General features: G+C 40.0%; 1 pseudogene; it reads left to right on the top strand.

Annotated features, from left to right (window-relative positions):
- The first annotated feature begins 2,006 nt into the window (after window positions 1–2,006).
- LOC138378801 (ATPase WRNIP1-like) lies at window positions 2,007–26,350 on the top strand (annotated as a pseudogene).
- Window positions 26,351–27,739: the final 1,389 nt, after the last annotated feature.

Genomic DNA, 27,739 nt, shown 5'->3' with positions numbered 1-27,739 from the left:
CCTTATTTAAAATCAGAAAGGAGCCTTAGTATTGTCCTGTGGTCTCCTCCTTCTTTTGCCATGCTTATAGATGACACGATGATTTCTTTCCCTTTCAATACAAAAGTGCTGATGAATGAACATGTAATTATTTCTAAAGAAGTAAACTCTTCACAGAGTAATAGGGTCCAATTTCCATGGTCGGGTTTTTCAATTCTTTTGATAGTATCCCATAGTCAAAAATTACAAATGAAAGCTATTGAAATGTGTACTATAAATAAGGTCTTATTTTCATGTATATTAACAGCCAAGTTTTTACAGATTATATATAACACCATGAAAGCTGGCACCATCTGGGAATTTTTTAAAAACTGTCCCTGAGGGCATAAAAATTTAGGGACATCTATCATTAAGAGGCTACATGCAAACAGAAGTTCTTCTGGATGTTTCGTTTCTCTAGGCAGAAAAATTCAGCAGAACAGCCCCAGGAGTTAAGGTACATCCCTGACTACTGTCATCCAGGACAGAGATATAAAACCTGACGGGCTTCAAATGCCCCTCAAAAGCTCCATACCTTGAAAGTCACTTCCACAAAGCTGAAACACTTTTTCTGTTCTGAGGAATCAGGTCACTATCCGTGTCTCTGAGACACTGGCCAGTCAGGCCTGAGTTGAGATGAGGGGGATCAATTTCAAGTGTAAAGAACTTGAACCATAATCACTTCCAGGTTGATTTGAGGCAGGGGAGGGCCTGTCCACGTAAATGGGTTGGTGAAGGTAGCCAACCACACATGCCTGGGAATTGGGGTTTTCCTTTCTGCTCTGAGCAGATCCTGGGTAATGCAATAATTAGCATGTCTCACCTTCCACATCTGGGTATCAGTGAGGGTGACAATTCCACAAAGGCACAGTCCATGTCATCCCCTGCAAAACTCTCAAGTTGTTCATAGGTGGGCCAGGTGATTGATTTCTCCTAAAAGCAGTGGAACTGTTGCTCTGGCTGGAGAAAGCTGGTGGGGCATGGGGCGGGGGACGGTCAGCAGCACAATGGACAGTGTTGTGGGTGTCACTCTGTTTCCATAGCAATTTAGGAAAGCAGGGGGCTCTGTGACCTGGAGGAGGCAAATAATCTGGAAAGATCCCCTGGTGCTGGTGGGAGAGGAAAAGGAGCTGTACAGCTGAAGGTGGAGCGAGCAGACCCACCAGATTAAGGTAAATGCAAGGTGTACTTCTCAGCCACACACCCTCCTCACTGCCCTGCCTGGACTGGCCCTTTATCTCTGCCCAGAGTAGGTCATAAGGAGGGCGACAAGGAGGCAACAGCCAGCTTCCTTTGGAAAAGGTGAGGCACGGACTTCCCTGTCCCTCCTTCTATACCTGCGCACTGCCCCCGAGCCTGGCGCATGCTGGGATTGTAGTCCCACAGCTCTGCAACCAAAGGCCTGGCAGCAGTAATGAGACTACAGCTCCCAGAATGCAGGGCGAGGTGTGCGGCTCCCTACCCCTCCTTCCAGGGGTGCGCATCACCCCTGAGCCCGATGCATGCTGGGATTGTAGTCCGGCCTCCCTGCACCCAAAAGGCTGAGCTGGTAAAGGATTAAGATACCCTGCAAGCCCTGTGAAGTCCCAGCCTTTGGCCCACCCCAACATGCATGGCCAGAGCATTTTCACCTGGTGGACAGGAACCTGGCTGTTCTGAAACCTCTCCTGTCTGTGGTGAGTGAGCATAGTCAGGGCGACCTGTCTCCCCTATAAGTGTCTCCCACATCTTCAGGAGATGCCATTTTCTGACCTGTGTTGCCTGAAGTTTGATTCTGTACGGACAAGCTAGGGACCCAGGGGCTCTCTCTGTTTATTCAGCATTGCCATGGTTACAGTTGTCCTCCCCGCCCCTTCCATTCACCGTCCACTTGGTATTTCCCTCCACCCTTCCTCACATTCCTTTTTGTCAACCATGGCCTTTCCTGCCCCACCCCCTCTCCTCTACCTTGCTCTTTTGGACGTGCACAATACTGTTCCTCCATAAGAATGGCACTGAAGGCCTATGGGCCTGGAAGTTCTCAGGTTTCTTGGGAACCAGGCAGAAAGTTCCCTGGTGAGTGCCTAATACTGTCAGTTCATTGCCTAAAATGAAAATATCTGGTCCCTGGTAACCTGGCACTTGCCTTTTCAATGCTCCCATTCTCTGTATTTCTCCAGGCTGCCACAAATCCCGCTCTGCACCCCGGGAGCACCCCTTGGATGACCAGATTGGCAGCATAACTCACATCTGGCTTAGGTCCCTTAGGGGGATGCTCCTGCCACTACCAGGAGGAAAAAAACATAACAGGGGAGAAAAGTCTGACCCCTGATTGATACAGTTAGGAAACTCAGTCACATGGAAGAGACACCCAAAGCTGTTTGGAGGCCACATCTGCCACTTCTCTGACTCCCACCCAGGCTGGTTCCAAAGTCCTTGCCATTTTCTCTGCTCCTCCAAATACTTGGTCCCCATCTCCTGGCCTTCACACTTTCTTGATGAGCAGACCCTGCTTAGTGTGTTTCCTTTTGTGAAGATTTTTAAATTTTCTGTGGAGACAGACAAGAAGAATAAATTCAAATATAATGGGGACTAGTGCAAGTTCAATTTCCTTTTATTTGAGGAACAAATGGATCCACACTGCCTGGTGGAGTTTCCACTGGGCTCCTCTGAACTCTAAGGGCTCCATGGCACAGGAGAGGGAGCTTTGTGGAGGCTAAAGTAACTCCTCTTGGATGCTAAAATGGCATATTTACTTCTGATTAACGTCTGTTCTGGGAATGCCTCGGAGGTTTTTAGTTTATCAACCGCTCCATGTGTAAGAGCACATATTACCATAAATCCAGCCCTTACATCAAAACAAACTTGAAGTTATCACACAAATTACAGGCCATGAAGTACACAGCATTGGTATTTTTGTCTTTTCCTGAAAGGTCAAATTTAATTGTCCTGCACCTTAACATGTATACCCTTTCCCTATAGTATATAAACACTGTATCTAGGGTGTAACAGCATGGGGATCCACCTGTCTTTTTGCTACCTATGACCATGCACCTGTCCATAAACCCCCCAGTAAGACCCTCTACTGTCAAACTGATTTGTCTGCCTCTTTATTTGGTTTCTTGACTTCTTCTGCATTTGGACATCACTTTGCATGTGTGGGAATTTTACAAAACAATTGATGAGCTAGCCACAACTAGTCCAATAACCAAAGTATAAGCATGAGGAAGGAAGTTTTGGAGTGGAAAAACTGGGGTGTTACTCTTCATCTATTTCAGGTGGTGTTGCCAATTTGTGAGATGCATGTGGACTACTGAGTACAGGGATGCTCCTAAAATGCCAGAGGGACTAAACAAGTTTTTAGTAGAAAAATGCATTACACCCTAGAGTAAGGAAGATAACCACGTGGCATTAACCATGGATTGGCCATTACTGGGAACTTTGCAAGTGATCACAGAAGCCAGTTATCAGCTGAGATGAAGGTACAAAAGCTAGGTGAAGAATTACTGTTAGAAAAGCATATGAAAACCTCCACATTCATGTTATCAATCAGCTTTGTGGATAAGTTTGAAACCGAGAAGCTACAGCTAGAATCTCTATCTTCCTGTTTTGTGCAGCTTGAAGGATGGAGGTGTGAACATGTGACAGTCCATCTATGCTCAACAATTTCAGGGACAATAAAATCATATAATTACTCTAACTGAATAAGCAGAAAGTTAAAAAGACAGGATTTGTATGAAGGGATTCTGCACCCTGGAGACATGAGATTTGCAAGAAATAAATTTAATATACAGCAGAGAAACTAAGTTTGCTTTGAGAATTTGTAAGGTCCAGTTTGCTAGTACATCATCAATTCTTCTGAAATTTGTTTTGATCATTGTTTCCATTTTCTTCTGAAGATAGGTACACATACACACACACACACACATATGCATTTCTTCCTCTATAGTTCTCTTATACAGTTTATTTTTAGCTTGAAATATTGTATACTGCATTCAATGTAAATCTAAACAAAACATCTCTATGTGTTCAACTATCCCAGAAAAGGACCATGTGCAAAGAAAAATATTGCATAAAATTTTATGCATAGTGATTTAAAATTTAAAGGTATGGCTTGGAATTATGCTCCCATATACTCTTTATTGTAACTATATCAACATACCCATAGTTATAAAAAAGAGAAAAAGGACACAAAATAGTAACTATGAGAGCAATATTACAATAGTATTGAAAGTTTAGGTCCTCAAAAAAAATAGATTACTAAAGAAGTTATTCCATTGTGTTACCCAAATACTACATTATTTTTGTCTGTTAACTACAATCTTGGACAACATAAGATAGTTTAACATTGGTGGCAAGGTAACATTTCACTCATTGCACATCACTGTTAAAACATTAAAAACCATTTAGTTTTACTAATCAAAACAAATTAATTAACCCAGAGACTAAATAAAGCATTTTAAAATCCACTATATGCTCCTAGGTCACAAGCACTCAAGAAAGATTATTTTCTGTCTACTATAGTGATCTTAGAGTTATGTTTTCTTTAAATTTAAAGATTGAGACTAACTATTTAGTGCACATTGATTTTAATACATATGCAACCTTTCAGATAGGAGTTATCTTCACTTTCCTCGAATATATGTGAAGATGTTCTTATTGCTATCACATCAAATAACATTCAATATTTCTATGTCCTCTAGCACATCAAATAGTATTTAAGACTTCTATTTCATTCTATTGTTCAGATATGTCAGTATTTTAAATAATTGGCCAGTTTTTTCTTACGTAAGGAGCAATTGGTAAAATGATTTATTTTGAAAATTTAGGATGTTTTTCTCTTACTTTAATACAGAAGACAAAAACTGATTACCTACTATACACTTGCACATATCATTATTTTGTGCTTCCAACACAAATATCATCTTTCATTATATTTTATTAATTTATTTTACATTTGCCATTAAACTTTCATAAAAAATTGATATTCATCATATACACCTAATATTGAATGGCCTCTCATAGCTCTGATGAAGAAACATCAGAACACATATTTTCATATAAACATTAGGAATGAAGGTATTATATAAACTAATTTAAGAATTGAATTACATTAATATTTGCTTTTCAAAAATTTCAAATGCTGTCTATACAAACTACTCATTGAATATAATTATGCCTGTCTAAATATCAATGTTCTTGTTCTTTTGAAAAATACAATCAGATAAATTATCTAATTGCTTTGACTTCACATTATTCTCTACAATAAATACTCTGGGTTAGTGTAAAATCTGAAAATGTGCTTCAGCTTTTACTTGTGTGAATCCCCTGATGAACTTAGACTTAGGTTTGGATTAAATACTTCCATACATTGCACCTGTAAAGTTTCTTTCCCTATGAACTCTCTGGAGATGTCTAAGTTGTAGATATATTTGGAATAAAAGATTTTTCACATGTATTACACATATTGGGTTTCTGTAGTATGAAGTTGGTGATGTTGAGTAAGGTGTGAACTACAGTAAAAGATATTGTCACATTTTTTACACTTGTAAGGTTTCTGTCCAGTATGAATTCTCTGATGTTTTCTGAGGCTTGAAAACTGAGTAAAAGTTTCACCACATTTTTACATTTATAGGGCTTCTCTCCAGTGTGAATTCTCTGATGTTGAGTTAGGTCTGAACGACGGTTAAAGGCTTTATCACATTTGTCATGTTTGTAGGGTTTTTCTCCAGTATGAATGTTTTGATGTTGACTAAGGTTTGAACTAGAGTGGAAAGGCTTTGGCACATTCTTCACATTTGTAGGGTTTTTCCCCAGTATGAATGAATTCTCTGATGTTGTCTAAGGTTTGAAAACCGAGTAAAAGTTTTGCCACATTCTTTACATTTGTGGAGGTTTTCTTCAGTATGGACTGTGTTATGTTTTCTTAGATTGAATGGCTGACTAAAGAGTTTCTAACATTTATTATGTCTGTATGAATATTCTCCAATATGAATTCCCTGATTTTGAGAATATTTCCCTGACTGGGAAAAAGCTTCTACACATTCATTATATTTGTAGGAATAATCTTGAATATGGATATCCTCATGGCTAACAAGCTTTAAACATTGATGAAAGACATTCTCATGTGCTTTACATTTGTACTGGTTCTCTGGATATTGACCTTTCTGATATTTTCTAGAGCATGAGACTTGGTTCAAGTTTTTTTCGGGTTTGTTGCATTGATAATTTCTCTCATCAATATAAATATCCTGGTAATTTTTTAGGGTTTTATTGGACATGTAAGTTTTTCCCAATTTTCTATTCCCTGATATTGATTAAGCAATGATGATTGGATATACTCCTCACTATACTGATCACAGCTGTAGATTTTGGCATCTGGTGGTAGTATTTGTTGGTGGAAGAATAATAAAGTTTCAATGAAGGACTCATCAAATTGATCATATTTAGAAATATTCTCTTCAATTTTAAATCTCTGGTCTTCAGAAATATTTGAGTGAACACTTAATCCAATCTTATATCCAAAGTCCTGGGTTTCTCTGGTTATTTCAAAAGACTGCTTATTGCTTCCTTTAATATGTAGTGCTGAAAATAATTCAGATGTAGTTTAAATGGCAGGCTGACTCTAGTGAGAATAAAGGTTAACAACAATTACAGCAACAGAGAGACTGCACAACATATGGAATTCATCATGGAAGGTAAATACTGAGCACTTTTAACAAGAAACAGGTAAAGTTTTTTAGTGGGAAAATATACAGAGTACTCCAGAGAAGATACATCCTGCCAACAATTTGGAGAAGTGCCCAGAATGTCCAGTGTGGCTGTATGGTGCTAAATTTCCCCTGAACAAATCCATTCAATAAAAGATGTAATAGGCAGCTTTTTTTTAATGACCAAAATCTCATCAAAAATGAACCAAGACATCAAAATAACCAAGAAATATAGTCCAATAAAAGGACAACAATAATATTCAAGTGACCATAAAGAAGTGAAGATCTATGAAGTAATTTTATTTTTTTTAATTTTATTTTATTTCAGCATATTATGGGGGTATAAATGTTTAGGTTATGTATACTGACTTTGTCCCAGCTGAATCAGAGCTTCAAGCATGTCCATTCCCCAGATGGTTCACACCGCACCCATTAGGTGTGTATATACCCATCCCCTCCTCCCCCTTCCCATCTGCCTGACACCCAATGAATATTATTACTATATGTGTACTTAAGTGTTGATCAGTTAATACCAAGCTGATGGTGAGTCCATTTAGTGCTTGTTTTTCCATTCTTGTGATACTTCACTTAGTAAAATGGTTCCAGCTCTATCCAGGATAATACAAGAGGTGCTATATCACCATTGTTTTTTGTGGCTGAGTAGAACTCCATGGTATATGTATACCACATTGTATTAATGCACTCATGTATTGATGGGCACTTGGGTTGTTTCCACATTTTTGCAGTTGTGAATTGTGCTGCTATAACCATTCTGGTGCTAATGTCTTCTTTATAGAATGCCTTTTGTTCTTTTGGGTAGATGCCCAGTAATGGGATTGCTCGATCAAATGGTAGTTCTACTTGTATCTCTTTGAGGTATCTCCATATTATTTTTGACAGAAATTGTACTAGTTTGCGGTCCCACATAAGGTAATTTTAAAAGTATTTAAAATAACTTTTTTAAAGATGCCCTGCTGGCTTAATGAGAACACAGACAACTAAATAAAAAGAAACAAAATGCATAAAGAAATTGAGATTATTAACAAAGAGATTTAAACTTGAAAAAAACCCACAAACGTAAAGTATGGAGCTGATAAATATAAAAACTGAATTTAAAGATTCACTAATGCAAGAGCAGACTTGATGTAGAAGAAAAAAAAACCCAGCTGCTTAGTAATAGGCCATTTGAAATTATAGACAAGAGAGAAAAAAAGAGAGAGAGAGAGAAATGAGCAGGGAGCATACCTGAAGAAATAATGTCTGAGAACTTCCTAAAGTTGAAGAAGATAGCAGAAAATTTAAAGAAGCTAAACTACTCTAACTAGAAACAACAGAAAAAGACCCAAAACAAGACACATCATAATCAAAAATTTAAAAGTTACTTAGAGAATCTTGAAAATCAGCAAGAAAAAATGTGACTTGGCATGTACAAGGGCACTCCTATAGGATGATCAACAGATTTTTTAGCAAAAAAATCTTGCAGGCCAGAAAGGTATAGGATGATACAGTCAAAGTGTTGAAAACATGACAACTAACAACCAGAACACTATTTCTAGCAAAAATTAAAATTAATATTAGTTGAAAATTAAAAATTAGTTGAAAAGAAACATTTCAAAGATCAAAAAAGCTTAAACAATATATACTCAAGGCCGGGCGTGGTGGCTCACGCCTGTAATCCTAGCACTCTGGGAGGCCGAGGCGGGTGGATTGCTCAAGGTCAGGAGTTCGAAACCAGCCTGAGCGAGACCCCGTCTCTACTAAAAATAGAAAGACATTATATGGACAACTAAAAATCTATATAGAAAAAATTAGCCGGGCATAGTGGCGCATGCCTGTAGTCCCAGCTACTCGGGAGGCTGAGGCAGTAGGATCGCTTAAGCCGAGGAGTCTGAGGTTGCTGTGAGCTAAGCTGACGCCACGGCACTCACTCTAGCCTTGGCAACAAAGTGAGACGCTGTCAAAAAAAAAAAAAACAATATATACTCAAGGTACATACCCTACACAAATTGCAAAAAACAGTCAGTTCTTTTTTTTTTTTCAGCTCATTATGGGGGTACAAAAGTTCAGGTTATATATATTGCCCATGCCCTCCCATCCCCCCGAGTCTGAGCTTCAAGTGTGTCCATTCCCTAGACAGTGCACATCACACTCATCATGTAGGTATGCACCCATCCCCTCCCCCATCCCAATCCCCCCCAGTCGAACTTCAAGCATGTCCATTCCCCAGACAGTGCGCATCGCACTCATCAAGTAGGTATACACCCATCACTTCCCCCCAGCCCCCACCTCTGTCCGATACCCAATTGGTGTTATTCCCAAATGTTCACTCAGGGAAACCAGTTTGCTGGTGAGTACATGTGGTGCTTATTTTTCCATTCTTGGGATACTTCACTTCATAGAATGGGTTCCAACTCTCTCCAGGAGAACCAAAAAGATGCCATATCGCCATTATTTGTAATAGCTGAGTAATATTCCATGGTATACATATACCACATTTTGCTAATCCATTCATGAATCGATGGGCATTTGGGTTGTTTCCACATCTTTGCAATTGTGAATTGTGCTGCTATAAACATTCCGGTGCAGGTGTCTTTTTTATAGAATGACTTGGGTGGAGGAGCAACAGTCAGTTTTTCATAATGAAAAGTAAAATATTAGCCACATAGTTTTGTGAATATATCAAGTACCACAGTAAATGTAATTGTGTGCATACATATAGTATTCTGTGTTATCAAAATGATGATGAATAAAATACTTTTAATTCTGCTATAGATTTGAATAGGCAAACCCTTAAAATAACCACAAATTTGTGTTAATGGATACACAATACAAAAGTATATAATCTGTGATTTCAACAGAATGCAATGTAAAAAGGCAGGGACTTTGTATTCAGTTAAAGTTTTCAGCTTAAAATAGTTTGTTATAATAGGCAGATTTTAAAAAATAATTATAGTAAACACAAACAAAATATCTATGGTACATACACATCTCAATGCTCTTGGGGTTTTAAAGAAAAAAGAAAAACATAATAAAATATAGTAGATACACAAAAGGAAATGAGAAAGGAATCAAAACATGTCACTACAAAAATCAGCAAAACACAAAGGAAGACAGTAAAAGAAAACAAGAACAAGATAGCTATAAGACTTACAGAAATAAATAAAAGGCAAGTTATTCCCTTTCAGTATTTACTTTCTCTAAAATAAATTAAATCAATCAAAAGACATTTTGTCTGAATAAATTGAAGAAATATGATCCAACTCTACGTTTTCTACAAAAGACCTACTTTTTTGGGGTGGCGGACAGAGTCTCACTCTGTTGCCTGGGTTAAAGTGCCATGGCATCAGCCTAGCTCACAGCAACCTCAAACTCCTGGGCTCAAGTAATCCTCCTGCCTCAGCCTCCTGAATAGCTGGGACTACAAGCATGTGCCACCATGCCCAGCTGACTTTTTCTATATATTTCTAGTTGTTCAGCTAATTTCTTTCTATTTTTAGTAGAGACAGGGTCTACTACTGAGCTCTTGCTCAGGCTGGTCTCAAACTCCTGAGCTCAAACAAGCCACCCACCTCAGCCTCCCAGAGTGCTAGGATTACAGGAGTGAGCCACCGCACCCAGCAAAAGACTTACTTTAGATGTAAGGGCACAGAGGACTGTAAGTAAAAGAATTGAAAAAAGTTATTGAATACAATGTCAAATATTCCCACATTGACAAAATATGTTACATCAAAAATTGTCATAGGGGACAGCAAAGGGCATTATATAATGATCAAAGAGTCCATTGATCAGGAAGCTATCACAAGTATTAATCTGTATGCATCTACCATTACAGCTCCCAAATATATGAAGCAACTTTTTACAGAATTGAAGCAAGAATCAGACACTATCACAAGAACAGTAGTATAATTTGATACCACTCTTTCCATAATGAAAAGAAGTCAAGAGACAACAGAACAAAATGAAACAGAATATGTGAAATAGATTACACCTAAAAGTCTTATACTGAACTCTCCACTCTACACACTATTTTTAAGCAAACATAGCACATTATAGCAGATAGACAACCTGCTAAGCCACAAAACAAGTCTCAACAAATTTAAGCACACAAAAATCACACAAAGTATTATTGCTGACTACAATAGAATAAAACTAGAAGTAAAAATCAAAAGGAAAGTGATATGTCCACAACTATGTGGAAATTAAACAAAAAACTACTGGAAACACTTTTCTTTCAAAAGCTAAAAGACTTAATATTATTAATATGTCAATGCTACCCAAAGTGATCTACAGATTTGATGAAATCTCTGTCAAAATACCAATGCAAATTTTTTTTTACCTTCCTTTTTCTTTCAATTTAATTTTACAGAATCAAAGAGTCTAACAGTATATCTTGTTAGATACAGTATGTCCTCATAATGTATACATTATTTGTTGTACAATGATATGAAATAATATGGGAAATATTCATGATAAATTATTAAGTGAACAGTGCAAGTTAAAAACAATAGTTTCATATTTTTCCCCACCCCCCCTTTCCCGAGTCAGCACCTTCAAGTGTTACCACTCCCCAAATGGTGCGCAATGCACTCATTGTGTAGGCATACCCCCATCCCCTCCCCCACCCCCACCTCAGTCTGATGTCCAATTGGTGTCGTTCCCAGATTTGTATTTAGGTGATGATCAGGGAAACCAATTTTCTGGTGAGTACATGTGATGCTTGTTTTTCCATTCTTGGGATACTTCACTTAATATAATGGGTTCCAAATCTCTCCAGGAGAACCATAGAGATGTCGTATCTTCATCATTCCTTATAGCTGAGTAATATTCCATGGTATACATATACCACAGTTTACTAATCCAATCATGTATTGATGGGCATTTGGGTTGTTTCCACATCTTTGCTATTGTGAATTGTGCTGCTATAAACATTTGGGTACATGTGCCTTTGTTACAGAATGACCTTTTTTCCTTTGGGTATATGCCCAGTAATGGGATTGCTGGGTCAAATGGCAGGTCTACTTGAATCTGTTTAAGATACCTCCATAATGCTTTCCACAGGGGTTGCACTAGTTTGCAGTCCCACCAGCAGTGTATGAGTGTTCCTGTCTCTCCACACCCACGCCAACATGTGCTGTTTTGGAACTTTTTGATAAAGGCCATTCTCATTGGGGTTAAGTGATATCTCATTGTGGTTTTGATTTGCATTTCTCTGATCATTAGGGATGTTGAGCATTTTTTAATATGTTTGTTAGCCATTCTTATATCTTCTTTTGAGAAGTTTCTATTCATGTCATTTGCCCACTTTTTGATAGGGCCTAGGCAAAGAATTTATGAAGAAGACCCCCAAGGCAATCACAGCAGCAACAAAAATAAATGAATGGGACATGATTAAATTAAAAAGCTTCTGCACAGCCAAAGAAACAGTCCAGAGAATAAACAGACCACCTACAGAATGGGAAAAAAATTTTGCATACTACACATCAGATAAAGGACTGATAACAAGAATCTATTTAGAACTCAGGAAAATCAGCAAGAAAAAATCAAACAACCCTATCAAAAAGTGGGCAAATGACATGAATAGAAATTTCTCAAAAGAAGATATAAGAATGGCTAACAAACATATGAAAAAATGCTCAACATCCCTAATCATCAGGGAAATGCAAATCAAAACCACAACGAGATATCACTTAACCCCAGTGAGAATGGCCTTTATCAAAAAAACCCAAAACAACACATGTTGGCGTGGGTGTGGAGAGACAGGAACACTAATACACTGCTGGTGGGACTGCAAACTAGTGCAACCCCTGTGGAAAGCATTATGGAGGTACCAATGCAAATTTTTACAGAAGTGTTAAAATATTCTAAAATTTCTATGGAATCTCAAAAGATTAAAAAACCAGAAGAAACAATATTGTAATAGAAAAGCACAGAAGCAAGAGATTTTTCAATTTCAAAACATATTACAAAGCTATGTTATTCAAAACAGTGTGGTACTGGCATAAAGACAGACAAATAGATGATTAAATAGATTTAAAAGCCCAGAAATAAACACTCATGTATAATATATTGACAACTTATTCTCAGCAATTCTCACCAGAACATCACAGTGAGGAAAGGACAGTCTCTTCAACAAATAAGGTTAGGAATACTGGAAATCCAAATCAGACAAATTAAAGTTGGACCTTACCTTGTACTATACACAAACAAGAACTCAAAATAGACTGACTTATTTTTGTAGCCTTTCTAAACTGAATTTTAACATTTCTATTTTAGTTTACTGTTAGTGTAGAGAAATACTATTAATTTTTATGTTGATTTTGTGTTCTGTAACTTTACTGATTTTTTAAGAGTTCTAACAATTTTGGGGGTATGTGTAGTTTTTTAGGTTTTTTTAAAATATAAGATCACTTTGTCTGCAAACAGGGACAATTTGTCTTCTCACTTTCCAGTTTAAATGATTTTAATTCTTTCTCCTCTTTTTCTCATGATGGCTTCCAGTACTATGTTGAATAGGACTGGTGAAAACAGGTATCCTTGTCTTGTTGGGAATCTCAGAGAAAAAGCTTGCAGCATTTCCCTGCTCACTATGTTATCATTGTTTTTTTATATATATATATATATATTGCCTTTATTGTGTTGATATACATACCTTGTATACCTAATTTGTTGAGTGTTTTTATTATAAAGGAATGATGTCAAATGCTTTTCCTGCATCTACAATAGCTGTAAAAAATTAAGATATCTAGCAATAAACTTAAAAAGCTGAAAGATATAGATACTAAAAACTATAAAATAGGGATGAAGAAATTGAAATACACATGAATAAATGGAAAGTTACCTTTTGTTAATGGATTTGAAAAATAATTTTTAAATGGCCATACTACCCAAAGTGATGTACAACTTCAATGTAATTTCTATTAAAATACCAATGACATTCATCACAGAAATTTTTTAACATCCCTAAAATGTATATGAAACTAGAAAATATCCCAAATAGCAAAAGCAATCCTGAGCAAAAAGAACAAACCTGAAGTCACAGTATATGACTTCAAAATTTACTAAAAAGCTATAGTAACCAAACAGCATGGTACTGGCATACAAACATGGATGGATCTGAAGGACATAATGTTAAGTGGAATAAGCCAGACACAAAAATACAAATCTGTATGATTGTACTCATGTGTGGTATGTTTAAAAAAAAGTTGAGATCATAGAAGCAGAAAGTAGAACAATGGTTACCAGAGACTAAGGGAAGGGGACGATGAGGTGAGGTTGGTTAACAGGTACAAAATTACAATTAGAAAGAAGAAACAAGTTTTGGTTTTCTATTGCACAGTAAGATGAAAATGGTTAAGAGTAAGGTATTGTATATTACCAAATAGTTAGAAGACCAGCTTGTGGATATTTTCACCACGAAGAAATAATAAATGCATGAGGTAATGAATACACTAAATATCATGATTTCATTATTATACAACATATATATGTGAAACATCAAATTGTATCCTGTAAATATGCACAATTATAAGTGTCAATTAAAAACATAGACAAAGACTTAAATGTAAGACCTATAAATATTAAACTCCTAGAAGCATATATAAAAGGGAAGCTTCATTATAATTACACTTTGTAATGATTTCTTAGATATAATATCAAAGTTATCACACAACAAAAGCAAGAATATGCACATGGTACTACATCAGTGTATCCAAAATATCTCAAACTTATTCAAAGCAAAACATGGAATAGATATTTGCACATTTGCATACATTGCAGCATTATTTACTAAAGACAATACCTGGAAACAAAAAAAAATGTCCCTTTATTGATGAGTAGATAAAGAAATGTGGCATATACATATAATGGAATATTATTTAGCCTTAAAAATGTTCATCTTGACACATATTACAGCAAGGACAAACGTTGAGGATAATATGTTAAGTAAAACAAAGCAGTCAAAAAGGAACAGTCACTGTATTATCATACTCATAAAGTATGTGAAGTAGTCAAATTCATAGAAAGAGAAAGTAGAGTGATGTTTTTCAGGAGGTAGAGAGAGGTAGAAAGAATCATTTCTTGTTTAATGGCTATTCACTTTTAGTTTAATAAGATAAAAATGATCTAGAAATATGTTGAAAAACTATGTGAATATACTTAACACTACTAAACTGTATACTTAAAAATGTTTGATATAACAATTTTATGTATTTTACCACAATTAAAAATTTGGTTACCTAAAGAGACAATTAGAAAACTTTTCAAAAATCACCTTCAAATAACAAAATTGTTTCTCTCATAAAATAATATAAATTCAAACAATAAATACATTGTGAATTTAAGACTATTTCCTTCACCACCCACATAGATAGGATAAAGCAATCACTGATAACCAACCAGCACATGTGTGCGAGTGTGCACACACCCACACACGATAAGTCCTGAACAAGCCTGGGCAATGTAAGTCCTGAACCACGTATGGGCAATTTTTATAAAGTCAAAAAAAGCACAGATATTTTATAGGCAACAGACATATGCCCAATGCATATAGAAATCATGTACCACATTATTTTAAGTGTACAGAGATGAACATTATCATCCATTTCACAATATTCAGATGCAAAATAAAAAATACAATGCACTCATCCGAGAAAACATACACTCAAAATAAACACAGTAATATGGACTTGAAAACAAGAATAAGAAATTTTGATACATAAAATACTGAAGATAACATAGATATACTATTTAAAAATAATTCTTTAGTCTTTTCTCTCTGTACTTTAATGGATGCAAATAAAAATAATTCTTTAGCAATAGATTAGGACCCTGTCTCAAAAAAAGGTAATACTTTCAATATCTACAATTTTTAATTGCATGCTGCCATGAATATTGGTGCTATTTTTACATAAAATATAGAAGCAATAATACAGCCTTTTGAAGTTAAGAAATGCATGGCATTTCCAAATGAACAACATAAATGTTGTAAAATATGGTATAAATTACTGAAATAAAAAGTAAAATTTTGGGATTAAATTATGCCATCATTTAAATATAGGCTGAGAAAATGGATATTAATTTTAATGATTTCTTCTTGCCTACAATAAACTTGAACTTAAATCCAAACATTTTAATAAATATTTGGTGCCCACTAGTAATCTAATTTGCTTCTTACATTAACAGGTAAATTTAGCATTTTATTTCATTATATTTTTGAATCTAAGAACCGTGGACAAATTTGACATATATTTCAGAAAGTGAAGCATATAGCAGAGTAACATAAGCGAGATGACAGAATAGGAGGTCTCCCAGTCATATCCCCACAGCATAATGTGATAGCCATGCTCAAACAAAGCAGCCTTGATAGGAGTTTTGTGCTCCAGGTCAGAGTTTTTGATACCCTGGTTGAGCCCAAGTTTGAGGAGGGCCATTTTGAGAAAGCCAGACCATGACCAGGTGGCAGACTTGCCAATAAGAGACCTGGCAAGAGAATAAAAAACGACCACATCCCACTTTAACCTAAGCTATAGCCCATTTGACCTTGATCTTGCCACTAGCACCATCTGTCAAGATACACAGGAGGATTCATATCCACCTGTGTCTCAGGTGAACAGGCCTGCAGATGTTGGTCCTATCTTTGGTCACTGAATCAGTCTAAAACCCACGTTTTTCACCTCTCAGTCATGGTATGGGAAAAATCCTGCCCACATAGGAACACTCAGGGAAAACACTCATCTGTGCTCCTGAATATAGAACCACTAAGAGAAAAAAAATAATAACGTTACCTTTGGGGCCCTGCTGACTTCTTAAAATACTATTGAAAAACTGCCGTTTCGCTCCTCATCACAAACATCCATTCCTGCACCCTCTGCTTTTGTCTTTACCTCGACAACTCAATGCCAAAAAGCCAAGTCAGACCTGGAAATTATTGTGGGAAAGAATAAATGGTGCAGACAAACCCAGGCGCGCCTCGACCCTCTGTGAAGAAAAACCACAAGATCAGCCCCCAAACTTCTAGTGAAGTCAGGAAGGATTTACCTCCGCCTGCCAGGGAGATTTCAGTTCAGGAACATTCAGCCATTTTTCATTTTGTTGCTCTTGGAATCTTAAATGTTTTAAAAGAACTATTATTATTTTTCAAAGGTGGCAAAAAATGAGTCCTAAAGGAGTGGCTTTCTCTAAACCTTAGAGAACCAAGGCAGATCTTTAGAAAGGTCCAGTAGTCTCCACACAAGGGGCCCCTAAAAGCCGGACTAGCCGACAGTGGGTAGTGGGGAAAGAGCTGGCCCTGGCCCCTCCCTGCCCCCCAGGCTTTCTTGCTGACCCTGACAGGCCATAAAACTCCATCCCCAGGGTGGCTCCTCTGTGGTCCTTCACACCTCCACAGTGAGGAGGAGGAGGAGGAGGAGGAAGACCACCCCCCATCCCATTTGTTGCAGTCTTCCCCCACTCCCCACAGGCACTGGCCCTGGGAGCAGGACTGCAAAGGAGATGGGGACACGTGAATGACGAGCAGGACTGACTTTTTAAAAAATATGCTCATGCACTAAAAAAAGTGAGACATGAATTTTACATGTTGTGCGCACAGAAAGGAAGCAGCAGATAGGCACTTTCTACACGTCTGGAAACAAGAACATGAAATGCTGAGACAATGCACTGGACCAGACACCTGAACCTGAGAAGGCCAAAGGTTCAAAGAGCCCCCAAGCAAGTGTGCACAAGAGCGTGTGCCTGTGCGTTTACACGTGCGTGTGCGCAGTAGCTGTTACCATCCATTAGCGCCTGTCATTTGGCGGATACAGACACATTAAGAAGAATAGAAAGATTGTGATTCTGTTAATTAAAAAAAAAATCTCTTTTCTTCTGATAGATCATAAGCCATGGTAAATTTTCAATTCAACCTTCCAGAAAAATTAGAATCCTAGCAGGCTAACACAAATCACCTCTGAGTGGGATGTCAGGGAACTTCACCCAAATCATTTCAATTCCTTTTATGTCCCCATAATGCTGGTGCCTGCAGACCTCAAATTCCGTCCTCTTCTCACAACAGAGAGAAAAACAAGTATCAAAATGCCTACAATCTCTATTCCTGTAGCTTGCAGAGAAATTAGCAGAAGATGGCTTCACCTTTGTCTATTTCTGAGGGATCTTACTGTTTTCTCTTTTAATTTCTCTTAGTGTGGTCAGTGGCTGATTACATTTTATGATAATATTTATAGTTGAATTGAGAATGTCCTGAAGAATGTTTTCTATTTTAAATTTCCTGTGCAGCAAGGATGTAGATCCAATTTTTAGGAATGTCTCCCTTCGTATTTTGGTTAAACAAGTAACACACGTTGACCAGTTGCAGAGCCCCGTGTGCCAGCAGATGATGCCCTTCGTGCACATCAACTCGCACCTGGACCGCTGTCTGCTGCTCCACCCCGCGGGCACGCGGAGCCCGCAGCCGCGCCTCACAGCGCCAGGGAACGGGCCAAGGGGCCCTGGCCGCCGGCCGCCAAGAGGCCACGGCTGTCGGAGAGCTCAGCGCTGAAGCAGCCGGCCACCCCGACAGTGGCTGAGAGCAGCGAGGGCAAGGGCGAGGAGGGCGACGATGGCGGCGAGACCCAGAGCAGGGAGAGCTACGACGAGCCGCCCACGCCCAGTGGCGCCCGCCCCATCCCCGACTTACCGGTGGCCCGCTCCAGCAGCCCCGGGAGGAAGGGGTCCGGAAAGGGGCCGGCGGCTGTGGCCACCGCTGCTGGCAGCGTGTCTCCGCACAGCTGGGACGAGGCTGAGGTGCAGGAGGAGGAGGAGGCGGTGGGCGACAGCGATGGCGACGGAGAGGCGGACGCCAATGGCGAGGACGACCTGGGGCACTGGGACACGGATGCAGCCGCCACCGCCACCTGTGGGGCCAGCGCTGGGGGCCCTCTGCACCTCTGCGCTCTGGCCGTGGAGGAGATCCGGCAGATGCTGGAGGGCAAGACGCTGGCCAAGATGCGTCCTGACTCGCTGCAGGACTACATGGGGCAGAGCAGGGCTGTGGGGCAGGAGACCTTGTTCCGCTCGCTCTTGGAGACCAACGAAATTCCCTCGCTCATCCTTTGGGGGCCACCGGGCTGTGGCAAGACCACTCTGGCTCACATCATAGCCAACAACAGCAAGAAGCATAGCATAAGGTTTGTGACATTGTCTTCAATAAATGGCAAGACAAATGATGTGCGAGATGTCATAAAACAAGCTCAAAATGAAAAGAGCTTTTTCAAAAGGAAAACCATCCTTTTTATTGATGAGATTCATTGGTTCAATAAATCTCAGCAGGACACTTCCTTCCTCACGTGGAATGTGGGACGATCACCGTGATTGGGGCAACCACTGAGAGCCCTTCCTTCCAGGTCAACGCTGCTCTTCTGAGCCGCTGTCGGGTGATTGTTCTTGAGAAACTTCCAGTAGAGGCAATGGTGGCTATTTTAATGCAAGTGATCAACTCACTGGGAATCCACGTCCTACACTCTAGCCGTCCCACTGACACTCTGGGCCACAGCAGCAACAGCAGCTCTGAGCCCTCCGTGATCATAGAGGACAAAGCAGTAGACACTCTGGCTTACCTCAATGACGGGGACGCCAGGGCTGGGTTGAATGGACTGCAGCTGGCTGTGCTGGCCAGGCTAAGCTCCAGGAAGATGTTCTGTAAGAAGAGTGGGCAAACCTATTCTCCCAGCAGAGTTCTGATCACTGAGAATGACCTGAAGGAAGGCCTGCAGCGATCCCACATTTTGTATGACCGTGCAGGAGAGGAGCACTGCAACTGCATCTCTGCCCTGCACAAGTCCATGCGGGGCTCCGACCAGAACGCCTCCTTCTACTGGCTGACTCGCATGCTCGAGGGAGGAGAGGACCCATTCTACATGGCAAGGACGCTTGTGAGGTTCGCCGGCAAGGACCCTCGTGAGGTTCGCCATCGAGGACATAGGTCTGGCAGACCCATCTGCGTTTACACAAGCAATCGCTGCCTACCAAGGCTGTCATTTTATAGGCATGCCTGAATGCGAGGTGCTTCTGGCCCAGTGTGTAGTCTATTTTGCCAGAGCCCCAAGTCCATTGAGTTATTCAGTGCCTACAGCAACGTCAAAACCTGCCTGAGGAACCACCAGGGCCCTCTGCCCCCGGTGCCTCAGGGCCTTCTGCACCTGAGGAACATGGCAACCGGGCTGATGAAGGATTTGTGCTACTGCAAAGGCTACAAGTACAACCCCCTGTACAGCGAGCCTGTGGAGCAAGAATACCTGCCTGAGGAGTTGAGAGGAGTTGATATTTTTTTTTTATTTATTTTTTTATATTTTAAAAGATCATTTTTTTCTAACAGTATATCTTGTTAGATACAGTATGTCCTCATAATGTATACATTATTTGTTGTACAATGATATGAAATAATATGGGAAATATTCATGATAAATTAAGTGAACAGTGCAAGTTAAAAACAATAGTTTCATATTTTTTCCCCACTCTCCCTTTCCCGAGTCAGCACCTTTAAGTGTTACCACTCCCCAAATGGTGCGCAATGCACTCATTGTGTAGGCATACCCCCATCCCCTCCCCCACCCCCCACCTCAGTCTGATGTCCAATTGGTGTCGTTCCCAGATTTGTATTTGGGTGATGATCAGGGAAACCAATTTTCTGGTGAGTACATGTGATGCTTGTTTTTCCATTCTTGGGATACTTCACTTAATATAATGGGTTCCAACTCTCTCCAGGAGAACCATAGAGATGTCATATCTTCATCATTCCTTATGGCTGAGTAATATTCCATGGTATACATATACCACAGCTTACTAATCCAATCATGTATTGATGGGCATTTGGATTGTTTCCACATCTTTGCTATTGTGAATTGTGCTGCTATAAACATTTGGGTACATGTGCCTTTGTTACAGAATGACCTTTTTTCCTTTGGGTATATGCCCAGTAATGGGATTGCTGGGTCAAATGGCAGGTCTACTTGAATCTGTTTAAGATACTTCCATAATGCTTTCCACAGGGGTTGCACTAGTTTGTAGTCCCACCAGCAGTGTACGAGTGTTCCTGTCTCTCCACACCCACGCAAACATGTATTGTTTTGGGTTTTTTTGATAAAGGCCATTCTCACTGGGGTTAAGTGATATCTCATTGTGGTTTTGATTTGCATTTCCCTGATGATTAGAGATGTTGAACACTTTTTCATATGTTTGTTAGCCATTTTTATATCTTCTTTTGAAAAATTTCTATTCATGTCCTTTGCCCACTTTTTGATAGGGTTGCTTGATTTTTTCTTGCTGATTTTCCTGAGTTCTAAATAGATTCTTGTTATCAGTCCTTTATCTGATGTGTAGTATGCAAAAATTTTTTCCCATTCTGTAGGTGGTCTGTTTATTCTCTGGACTGTTTCTTTGGCTGTGCAGAAGCTTTTTAATTTAATCATGTCCCATTCATTTATTTTTGTTGCTGCTGTGATTGCCTTGGGGGTCTTCTTCATAAATTCTTTGCCTAGGCCAATGTCTGTAAGAGTCTTTCCTACATTTTCTTCTAGAATTCTGATTGTATCACGCCTAAGGTTTAAGTCTGTTATCCACCGTGATTTGATTTTTGGGAGAGGTGAAAGCTGTGGGTCCTGTTTCAGTCTTCTACAAGTGGCTAACCAATTCTCCCAGCACCATTTGTTGAATAGGGATTCTTGTCCCCAGAGTATATTCTTTCCCGCTTTGTCAAAAATTAGGTGACTATATGAGGATGGTTCTATATTTGGATTTTCTGTTGTGTTCCACTGGTCTGTGTCCCTGCACTTGTGCCAATACCAGGCTGTTTTAAGAACCATGGCCTTGTAGTATTGTTTGAGGTCTGGCAAATTAATACCTCCCATTTTGTTTTTGTTGCTTAAAATTGCTTTTGCTATACGGGGTCTTCTTTGATTCCATACAAAGTGTATAATTATTTTCTCTATGTCTGTAAAGAATGATGTTGGTAATTTAATAGGGATTGCATTGAATCTGTAGATCACTTTGGGTACTATAGACATTTTAACAATGTTGATTCTTCCAATCCATGAGCATGGTATATTTTTCCACCTATTTGCAAGTTCTGCTATTTCTTTTCTCAGTGTTTCATAGTTTTCCTTATAGAGGTCCTTTACCTCTTTAGTTAGATATATACCTAGATATTTTATTTTCTATGTTGCTATTTTGAAGGGTATTGAGTCTTTAATTTGGTTTTCCGATTGACTGTTATTGGCATATATAAATGCCTCTGATTTGTGTATATTAATTTTGTAGCCTGAGACTTTGCTGTATTCGTTAATCAATTCCAGGAGTCTCTTGGTTGAATCCTGGGGGTTTTCCAGATATAACATCATATCATCAGCAAAAAGTGAGAGTTTGATCTCTTCCTTCCCTATTTGGACTCCCTTGATTCTGCTCTCTTGCCTGATAGCTCTCACAAGGACTTCCAATACTATTTTGAAAAGTAATGGAGACAATGGGCAGCCCTATCTGGTTCCAGTTCTAAGTGGGAGTGCTTTTAGTTTTTCCCAATTCAGAATGAAGTTGGCTGTGGGTTTGTCATATATGGCTTGTATCATTTTTAGGTAGGTTCCATCAATGCCTATTTTGTTAAGCGTTTTTATCATAAAAAGGTGTTGAATTTTGTCAAATGCTTTTTCTGCATCTAATGAGAGTATCATACGGTTTTTGTTTTTGCTTCTATTTATGTGGTGAATTACATTTATAGATTTACGTATGTTGAACCACCCCTGCATCTCGGGGATGAAGCCCACTTGGTCGTGGTGGATTACTTTTTTGATAAGTACTTGGATTCGATTTGCTAGTATTTTATTGAAAATTTTTGCATCTATATTCATGAGGGAAATTGGTCTGTAGTTCTCTATTTTTGTTGTGTCCTTTCCAGGTTTTGGTATTAATGTTATATTGGCTTGGTAGAACGTGTTGGGGAGAACTCCATCCTTCTCAATATTGGAGAATAGTTTATGTAGGATGGGCACCAGTTCTTCTTTGTATGTATGGTAAAATTCAGGTGTGACCCCATCTGGACCAGGGCTTTTCTTTTTGGGAAGGTTTTTTATTGCTGTTTTGATTTCAGTTCTTGATATTGGTCTGTTCAGGTACTCTATTTCTTCCTGGTTGAGCCTGGGAAGACTATGTGTTTCTAAAAATTTGTCCATTTCCTCCACGTTCTCCAGTTTGTGTGCATAAAGATTTTTGTAGAATTCATAGATGGTGTCTTGTATCTCTGTAGCATCGGTTGTGATTTCTCCTTTCATGTTCCTAATGGAGGTTATTAGAGATTTTACTTTTGTGCTCTTGGTTAGTCTAGCCAGAGGTGTGTCTATTTTGTTTATCTTTTCAAAGAACCAACTTTTTGTTTTATTAATTTCCCTTATAGTTTCTTTGTTGTCCTTTTCATTTAGTTCTGATTTGATCTTAGTAATTTCTCGCCTTCTGCTGGGTTTGGGATCGTTCTGTTCTTCTTTCTCCAGCTCTTTGTGTCTATTCGTTAGGTTGTCTATTTGCATGTTTTCTGTCTTTTTGATATAGGCATTTATGGATATGAATTTTCCTCTCAGGACTGCTTTAGCTGCATCCCATAGATTTTGATAAGTTGTATCTCCATTGTCATTTAATTCAAAGAAATTTTTGATTTCCATCTTGATTTCTTCTTTTATAGAATAATTATTCAGGAGAAGGTTATTTAGCTTCCATGACTTTGAGTAAGAGTGAGGGTTTCTGTTTGTGATCCTTGTTACTTTTATTCCACTGTGATCTGAGAAGATGCATGGTATAATTTCTATTTTTTTGAATTTTTGAAGACATGATTTATGTCCTAGGACGTGGTCAATCTTAGAGAATGTCCGGTGAGCTGATGAGAAGAATGTATATTCTGTGGACTTTGGGTAGAATGTCCTATAGATGTCAGCCATGCCCATTTGTTCTAGCATTCTATTGAGGTCCATTATGTCTTTGTTTATTTTCTGTTTAGAGGATATGTCCTGTACTGTCAGTGGGGTGTTAAAGTCTCCAGCTATTACAGTATTGTTATCTATCATTTGGTTGAGATCTAGTAGGGTTTGCTTTATGAATCTAGGTGCACCTAGGTTGGGTGCATATATATTGAGTATAGTCATGGCTTCTTGATGAATTGTGCCTTTAATCAGTATGTAGTAGCCATCTTTGTCTTTTATTATTTTTGTTGGTTTGAAAGCTAAGTGATTGGAAATTAAGATTGCCACACCAGCTTTCTTTTGGTTACCATTTGCTTGAAATATCGATTTCTATCCTTTTATTTTCAGTCTAAATGCATCTTTGCAGGTTAGGTGAGTTTCTTGAAGACAGCAGATACTTGGATTGTATTTTTTTATCCATTGGGGCAGTCTATGTCTCTTGAGCGGGGAGTTCAAGCCATTCACATTTATTGAGAAAACTGATAAGTGAGACAGTTTTTTGTTCAGCTTGTTGGGTAGAACTTCATTGTGATGTTTTCTCTCCTGGGCCATTGTGGTATCTGGAATTTGATCTTTAGCTCATGAGTAGTTTTACATTCGTGGATCTTTCTTGTGCTGATCTGTGTGTAATTCTCTTTTGAGTACTTCTTGGAGGGCTGGTCTTGTCTTGGTGAATTCCCTCAACCTTTGTTTATCTGAGAATGTCTTGATTTCTCCTTCGTATAGAAAACTTAGCTTAGCTGGGTACAAGATTCTAGGCTGGGCATTATTCTGTTTCAGAAGCGTGAAAATGGGGCCCCAACCTCTTCTTGCTTGTAAGGTTTCAGCTGAGAAATCTGGCGTAATTCTGATGGGTTTTCCTTTGTAAGTTACTTGTTTCTTTCTCCTTACAGCTTGGAGAAGTGACTCTTTAGTGGATATTTTGGTCAGCCTGATGACTACGTGGCGTGGTGTTTTCCTATTTGCTATGAATCTCCCAGGGGTCCTTTGAGCTTCTTGAATCTGTATGTCTAGAGTATTGGCAAGGCCTGGAAAATTTTCCTCGATTATGTCTTCAAATAGCTTGTCCAACCCTTGCTTATTATCTTCTTCACCCTCAGGAATGCCAATAACTCTCAAGTTAGGTTTCTTCACATAATCCCACATTTCTTGAAGACTCAGATCATTTCTCTTACTTTTTCGATCTATCTCTGTGACTGACTTATTTAGTTGGAAGGAGTTATCTTCAATTTCTGAGATTTTTTCCTCTGTTTGATCTACCCTGCTCTTGAGACTTTCCACAGTGTTTTGTAGCTCTCTGAGTGAATTCTTCACTTCTAGGAGTTCAGTTTGGTTTTTCTTCAATATTTCAATTTCTTTAGTGAATTTTTCCTCCATATCCTGTATTTTTTGTGTGTGTTTTCTTTGTGTTGTTTATCCATTGATTCTTGTATATTATTCAGCTTGTTTATAATCCATAATTGGAATTCTTCCTGTGACATGTTGGTGTTTTGAGTCTGGTTTGTGTCAAATGGTTGGGAGCTGGTATTTCTCTTTGGGGATGAGCTTTCCATTTGATTCTTTGTGCTCTCCGTGTTTTTTTCGCTGGGCCCTTCCCATCTAGATTTATCGTTGGATCTTTACTTATAGATTTAGTCTGGTTAACAGGACTCTTTGTGCTCTATTCTTAGGCTGTGAAACAGTCTAGGTATGTTGCTTCTTTTGGCAAGAGGGGGAGACTGTTGTGTATTGTTTAGAGATTTTTCTGTTTCCGTTGGGGGACTGCTTCCGATGGGTCCAATCCTAGAGGATTGGAGTGATCCAAGACCGCTTTGGTGAGTTAGAACACTGTGTTGTGGTCTTTCAGAAGGCAGGCGGGGTCCACACTAATAGTAGATGGAAATTTTCTTTGTTTGTTGTTTCCCTTTGGTTCTTCCTCTATAGGGGAGGTTTCTGACTCTATCTGCAGGCAAGATACTAGCTATGGGGAGAGGACAGTGACCTCGCTTGCTCAGCGCCCCAGTTGCTGTAGCTCCCACGGGCAAAAGTCTATCTTGGCCTAATGTCCCCAGGGATCAGGTTCCACACTCTCACTTCTGGAGAAGTATTCAGTGTTTACACTTGGGCGGGGATCCTATATAAGGTCCGTGGACCAGGGGAGAGGGCCGTCCAGGGAGCCTCTTGGTACCCTATTGCTCCGCAGTGACTTGGCTGTGGGCCCTAGAATGGCGATTGCGTGCCCGCAGATCTCCGGCCCTGGGGGTGACTGCTCAGGATCCGGTATGTACCAGAGCCAGGGACCTGGCCCGTTCCGAAGCTCACCATGGGTCCCCAGTTAGAAGGCAAAAAGAGAGGAGAAAGAGAAGAAAAAAGAAAAGAAAAGAAAGAAAAGAAAGAGAAGAAAACGAAAGAGAAAAGAAAAAAAAGAAGAAAAAGAAAGAAAGAAAAAGAAAAAAAAAAGAAAAAGAAAAAAAAGAAAAGAAACACAAAAAGCCAAACCAAAAAACACCAAAAACTCCAACAAAAATGAACAAAAAAAAACTACATAGCACCTCACCACACCGCAAGGCAGAAAGATACACAAATCTGAAGTATATAATTCAGCGACTCAATTTTTTTTGTTTGTTTGTTTGTTTTACGCCTTAGCACAGCTCCGCCCCTTCACTTCCACTTGGCTGGGTCCAGAGCGGCCATTAGATGTTTTTGTTTTTAAGCCTTAGCACAGCTCCGCCCCTTCACTTCCGTTTGGCTGGGTCCGGAGCGGCCATTAGATGTTTTTGTTTTTACGCCTTAGCACAGCTCCGTCCCTTCACGCCCGCCCGGCTGGGTCCCAGGTGGTTTTGCAGTGGATTTCAATATGGCGTCTGCGCGCCCGCACAGCTCCGAGGGTGGTGGGGATCCAACCTCCCCGCTCAAAAAGGCATGGCAGCCAGAGGCCCAGAGGGCAAAGGTGTCCGCCGAGGCTGTCCGGCTCGTGAGCTGGCGGAAAAAAAAAGAAAAAGAAAAGAAAAGGAAAAAAAAAAACCAAAAAAAACAAAAACAAACACAAACACAAACACAAACAAACAAAACCCAGAAGAAATTTACCAAGAATAAAATATACAGTTCGGCGAGCCTATTCTTATTCGTGGTGGTTTTTTTTTTTTTTTTTTTTTTTTGCCTTAGCGCAGCTCTGCCCCTTCACCCCGAGCACGGCCCCGGCATATCCCACACTCCTGGCGTTGGTTCAGAGACCAGTGGAGGGCGCCGGGCAGAGAGAGCCGCTCGGCACTTTATGGCTCTCGAGCGGTTTCGCCCTCGCTTTCAAGATGGCGCCTGCAGAGCTCCGGGGCTGGAGGAGACCGGCTCCCCGGCAGGCAGAGACCGCCACTGCCCGGGGGCTGGCGAGCAAGGACGCGCACTGGGGGTCACTGGCTGGAGAACCGCCGAAAAAGGCAGCACGGGCAGAAAGAGCCACTGGGCACTTTTTGGCTCCCGAGCGGTTTTGCCTTCACTTTCAAGATGGCGCCTGCCGAGCTCTGGGGCTGGAGGGGACCAGCTCCCCGGCAGGCAGAGACCGCCACTGTCCGGGGGCCAGCGAGCAAGGACACGCACCGGGGGTGACCGGCTGGAGAACTGCCGAAAAAGGCAGCACGGGGTACAACGCTATTTGCTGTCCTGGAGTCTTTTGTGTTTTTCCGCCCTGGGGCAGATCCGTCCATCCTCGCCAAGTGCTGTCTCAGCTGAGATCCCCCAGGTTCTAAGGTAATTTCGCAAAAAAGCCTCCTGTCTCCAATGCGCCACGTATCCCTCAGTGATTCTGCGCTGGCCTGGGTCAGGGCTCTATTCAATTGGGAGCGGAGGGCTAGCCGCTTTCCCGAGAGGCTGCACCCACCCCGGCTGGGGGCGGGTGTATCCGACCCGCGCTCCGCTGGCTAGTGTCTGTCCCGCGTTCCCAATTTTCGTTCACCTCAGACCTCACTCACTCTGTTTGTCCCACGCTGATTCTCCGTGGATTCACACCGCTGTTCCTGTGTGGGAGCGGTCCTCCAGCGTTGTGGCAGGTCCGGATCGATGCCTTCCTTCCCGGGAGCGCAGATTCAGGCC

Source organism: Eulemur rufifrons, chromosome 30, assembly GCF_041146395.1.
Source record: "Eulemur rufifrons isolate Redbay chromosome 30, OSU_ERuf_1, whole genome shotgun sequence".
Lineage (NCBI taxonomy): Eukaryota > Metazoa > Chordata > Mammalia > Primates > Lemuridae > Eulemur > Eulemur rufifrons.
This window is presented reverse-complemented; position numbering and strand designations above follow the sequence as displayed.